The sequence below is a fragment of the Apis dorsata genome, unplaced genomic scaffold (genome assembly GCF_000469605.1).
Source record: "Apis dorsata unplaced genomic scaffold, Apis dorsata 1.3 scaffold_13, whole genome shotgun sequence".
NCBI lineage: Eukaryota > Metazoa > Arthropoda > Insecta > Hymenoptera > Apidae > Apis > Apis dorsata.
The window spans coordinates 561,500-567,643 of NW_006263316.1; the positions used below are offsets into that span (position 1 = coordinate 561,500).

Genomic DNA, 6,144 nt, shown 5'->3' on the forward strand with positions numbered 1-6,144 from the left:
ATTTTGCATGATTTACTCTATGGATCATTTCACATAGAAACCGAAATCGTGTGTGTGTGTGTACCTTATGAAACTATATTTTGAATTCAATGAATCTTTTATTTGTTAATGAAAAATCAATGTGATAGCTATTATCGCGTCGAAAATGGAAAGAGTGTTGTATAAAAAAAAATCGATGGAAATTGTTGAACGTTTCGAAAATTCGTGTTAAAATTGCACGCTTGAGATTGTAGAATTTATTAAAAGAAGAATTTCCCTTCGATATTGATTTATGTTAATTCGACGAAGTGAAGATTGCACGTGTGCGCGTAGAATTATAATTATCATTAATAAGAATTATCGGAAATTTTAAAATGTTAGATTTAATCGTCCATTACGATTTCATTTCTACAATCTTTTGAAAATCTTGTAAATATTCACGTTGAAACGTTTGCGGTGAAAATATCCTTTGGGTTATATTTTTTGAAAAAAAGAAATTCGAAAAAGTATATATTTATCATATATTTATTATATAAATATAAAATTCTCTGATTCTTATTTGAAATTAAATATATGTCCGAATAAATATTTATTCTTTTAAAATAAACTAATAATAGCGATATTTATTAGTTTATCTTCGAACATTTTTGATTCTTTTATTTATATACGATTGAAATTTAAATTATGCAAAAATTCACTTTTAATTGTTCATTCAATTATTCATTTTATAATTATATTAGGTTGATACGTGAATATCATTTTTTTTTAATAATTATTTATTTATTTTATGCTTTAGCATATACAATTAATCTTGGAAGTAATGGTATTCTAAAATGTATGAGATATCGACTCAATATCGATACAATTGGTCTACAAGAGATATGCAAGTTACATTGTCTAACATTGGTAATAAATTATCTCCCTAGTGTATACTTAGATGCATGGAATACGTGTTACAACATCGATATTTTATGTAAATGTGCAATAAAATGATTTCCTATTAGCCATTGGTATTCTACATTTCGAAGAAATAGGAAATAATTACAAATATAAGGTATTTATATAGAATACAAAACGACAATGAAAAATATTGCTTTTCGATTTATTAACTAACAATTTAAAAAATTTATAAAAATATTTCGAATGCAAATAAATATATAAGGGATAGGACAAGACAAAAACCATAGCAATTCTTCAAAAATAAATATTTATCACGACGTATCTTATTACTGTACTTTAAAATTCAATTAAATTCTATTAAAATTAGAAAAACTTTGAACCATTGTAATTTCGAAGATAATAACTTCCGGTGAACAAGTAACGATTATAAGAAGCGTGGAATCTTAACCTTTCAAACGCTTTTTTATTTATCTCGATACGTTTTCCTGTTCCCGAGATATCATCGTGTAAAGCAAAGATAATTTTTGATCATTTACTTTAAACCCCATATTCCTATTGAAATTAAGAAAAATTTAAATCGTTATAACTCCGAAGATAATGATTTTTTATCAATAAGTGAACGACCATTAGAAGCATGGAATCTTCCTCTTTAAAATGCTTTTTTATTTATTTCGATACGACTTCCGGTTCCTGAGATATCGTCGTGTAAAGGAAAGCATAATTTTTAATCGTTTACTAACGCTATCCTTGTCGCTTATTCGGATCTCTCGCTCGCACTTTGTCTCACTGATCTATCCGAAATCCCAGACGAGTGACAGACGCGATTCTTGGAAAAACGTAGTACGCACTTTCAAGAAAAATAGATCACTAGATGGCGCCACCATTCATATTTTCTACCGTCTTAAGTGCTATAAACACTTTAAGTTCTTATATCTCGGCAACGGATTGAGATATCGGGATGAATTAAAAAAGGGTTTCAATGGTATAATTTACTGCATTTCTTGAGTGGATTTTGATGAGAAAATTTTTGGTATATTTTCACGATTTTGACGTGAAAAGTTGAAGTTTCATTTGATTTTTTAAACGATTACAATAGTTGATTGCTATGATTTTAAAGTTTCCTCGCATCAAGTTATTTTTTTAGCAACGTGGTTAACCCGGTATGAGATTGAGATTTCTTTGAAAAAAACTTTTCATTCGCGAGAAGTTTTATTCTATTAAAACTTTTATTAGTCTGCGGAGGGAAAATTTGATACGGATGTTGAACAATTTATAATTTTGATCTATTTTTAGCTGTTATGAATATAACAGGAAGTTGTAAAACATAAGTTGCGGATAAAAGAAGATATAAAAGTATATTGAAAACGTATATTGAAAAAAGAAATATAATGTGATTTTTTTTATTTCATTTTTTTTGTCGATACGTAATTTATTATATTAATAACATCATTCGAGATTAGTATTAACTGAAAGCAAACACCGTTTTTCAAATATTTTTAGTCAGAACAATTTTAATTCCGCATTGTATTCCATTTTTTTTTCGTTTCGTTAATTCTACATATTTCTATATCATTTTTATCCTCTGAAATTTTTTTGGTTAAATTTTATATAAAGGGAGATTGTTATTTTTATACCAGATTCCTGCAGGTAAAATTGTCACGTTATTATTATTGCGTGTTAAAAGCTTTAACGAAATTACAAAGTAAATTGTTTCAGATAAATCTTTTTTTCAGGTAAATTTTGAATACTTATTGAATAAATTATAATAAAATAACATTTTATTATTAAAAATGAAAATTTACTTCGCGGTTTCTTCTTGAAATTTGCAATCATTTGAAAAAAATAAAACGTAAAACAATTAGAACGATGGCCACACGATAGAATTCATCAAGATTTTATTTGATCAACGTTGAAAGCTAATTCTCTTAGAAAACGTATTTAATGCGCGGGTTTTCTCATTGACTGCGGAATGTTTAATGTATGATGCCTTTCTATCTGAAATTCTGAGGAAGCACGCTGAATTTAGATCCACCGATAGATCTTAAAATGTCTGCACCTAAGATAAGAGTTTTCTCGACGAGGACCACTTTTTTTTCCCCCTCCCTCCCTCCTTATCCTTCAATGCGAAATGTTATCTAGCGTGCTTTTATTACAGCATTCTCTCCACGTAAACCTCAAAGCTCAAAGAATTTCCTGGCAATCATGCTTGAAAGATGCATTAACATTCTTGTGATCTTTAAATTTTTAACTGTTGCATAAAACAAAATGAGATAAACGAATACCGGCAAATTTTCTCACATCGATCTCTTATCTTAGAATATTTATACAAGAAGAATTACATATTTTATAATTTTTAACTCTTCCATATAAGAGCTCGATAAATTATACGAATATTAATTATTTCTTGACTACATGTGACTTGCATGATATTTCTATTCCATTAGAAAAATTTGATAAATCTATTGATTTTTTCTACGTACGTTTTTTGCAATCATAATATTATTTTCTATTATTACAAGCGTTCAGAAAATTATTGACATCGCCGTAACTAATTAATATCAACGTTATTTACAACAATTACCTGTATAGAACGATAAATTGCTTTTCCAAGGATCGCATATTAAACATACGTGAAAAGCAGAAATATAGTTGGATTACGTAAATGTAACGCCTCGTTTACGCAATTAACAATTTCTACTTTTACATTTCACTTTTGAAGTTTTTGCTTTCCATATGTATTAAAATGAGCTGGGCTCCAGTGAAAATTAAATTCCAATTAAAACGAGAGATGGCAATTTGATGCGATTGTGTTTAATGTCCTCAAAATTCGTATCGCGTGTCATAATACCTATACTTTTAAAATATGCAACTATCTTTTTTCTTTTTTTTCCCCTCTTTATCAATTTTATAACTATAATAATACTTTCACACATAATTTTACATATCTTATACCAATTCTCGAAGATTTGATATTAAAAAATATATATATAATTCGATTACAAATTTTTACCACCCTTAATACTACGATAAAATTACAATAGTATTTATATATACATACCATTTTTTAAAAAAAATAACTTACCAATTTCATTTTCTATCGGTCCAAATTCCAAATAAATGGAGGATCGCGCGTGACAGAAACTATACTTGAATTCGCCGATCGAGGCGAGCGTTGGATGGGTGGGAAACATAGGAAAAGGGGTTAAGCAGGGAGGAAGGCAGGGAAAAGCCGGTGGATGAGTTGGAAAACACGTCTCGCATCCGGTGCCGTCACCTTGAAACCATCTCTTACCGGTTTACGAGGCCGCCCCCCGCGAAACTTTCGCTACACTCGCATTCAAAGTCATTCTTCGAAATAGCGCGATGCAGAGAGGTGTAATGTCTGTTACACGAATACGTTTATGACTTGCACTACTTCGCATCCCGTGAAAGACGTGAAACGTTTAAACTCTTCGTGAAAAACCTTTTTCGGATGACTTTCGACCCCCGTCGAAACGAAACGATTTTTTTTAGAGCAGGAATGTTATCCATTTCACTTTAACGAAAATCGAATTTTCTTTAGTATATTTATAAAATACAACTTTCGAATGCGCAACAACTTTGTAATTAGCATTTAGATTCATTGATTTATTGATTATCAAAATTGAGTTACGTCATAGTTGCAGGGATGGTTATTTGGAAACATCGTGTGTCGTCGACGATAGTTTGGAACTAATAGCTAATGGATGTAACAATAGTCGTTGCTTATTTAGGTAACGAATAACAATAATTGTTATGTAAATGGAATGGAAATGAAATATAGAGTTAGTTTGAAATTGGAGCAAAGACCCAGATTGGATAGAATGTTCGAGGATAGAATCTTCTCTAGTTTTCCCATTTTTTCTTCTTCTTTTCTGCAAATTAAAATATGCAGAATTACAATTTTAATTTTCTAATATTTAACATTTCTTTTTTTTTAATTCAGATTCAAATGAACAACAATGTACATTAATTACAAGAATTTGAAATTGGATCCTCGTAATTTTTAAGTATTTTTCTTATTCCATAACGATTTAATCTTAAACGAAGAGAATCGATGATCGATAAGATATCGATTGACTGATCGATAGTCCGTTAAAAAAAAATCCTGTGCACGTTTTTCCCGATCTGAATCACGAATCTAATCTAACCATCTGACAGAGAAAAGTAGATAATCCTTCTGGTCGAGGAAGTGATTCCGTGATATTTTTATTCGGTATAAGTTGGAAGGCTTGATCGAAATCGTGAGACCCCGATCCCTTTGAACGTGGATAAAATTAATTAAACGAAATTAAGATCGGAACGAAAATATTAATGGCCTATTCGTTGCCGAGGAGGTGCTTAATCTCAATTTAACCCGAAACGATAAATTTTCGTATAATCATACCTTACAAAGATACAATGTATTTCGTTGTGTTGAACAAAAACAATTAACCAAAGAAGTTAACGAAATTGTATTACCATGAATATATACTCCCAAAATTACAAAACACAATGTCTGAAACTATTCAAAATCATTTGATTCAACTTTTGAAATCCTAATAATAATAACATTACAACGATTAATTTTACTTACATTACCACAGAATCGAGTGAAATTATACACGATAGTCGATAAATTTTAAATCTAAAAGCTTCTATTCGTTACAAATTTCAATCCCTCGTACGCAATACTTCCAATACATTACTCCACAAAAATAATTAATATTACTAATATTAGTCCGCGATCAAACGCGAAAGTTTGATTGGAAATTGCATATCAACTTCCATTTCCAAATATTTATCTCCTCGTTCGCAAATCTTCGCCCCAACACTTGCAATCACCGTCGAACCACTCCGCCCCACTCCCAAAATAATTAATTTCCACCCCTCCGGCCGGCACACGGGCCGAAAACGATCAAAACCGCATCGATCACGCGAAACCCGATCCTCTACACAACCGTGCTCACCGTCCAAAGTGAGCATCGTGGCGGGATCGTGTGTCTCCGTGAGGAGACAGGTTGGAGCGCCGGCGTCTATCAATCCTAAGGGGAACTTTCGCGGTTGGATTCCTTGGGGCAGTGGTGGAACCCGTGTCTACGTGTGTTTCTCGCTATCCTGGGAACGTGTCTTTCGTACGAGGAAGGCGGGTCCAAGGGTTCGCGATGGCGGAGGGCACGTGAGCCCCGACGGGCGCATGCGAACCAACCCTAAAGCTTTACGGCGATCGAGAAAGGATCCCTCTCTCTCTCTCTCTCTCTCTCGCTC

At 31.8% G+C, this 6,144-nt stretch overlaps 1 protein-coding gene across 1 annotated transcript in view; it reads left to right on the forward strand.

The window, feature by feature from the left end:
• Positions 1-6,144, forward strand: part of LOC102677282 (limbic system-associated membrane protein-like) — a 313,371-nt gene that overhangs the window by 130,478 nt on the left and 176,749 nt on the right. The gene's annotated exons all lie outside the window — the stretch shown is intronic.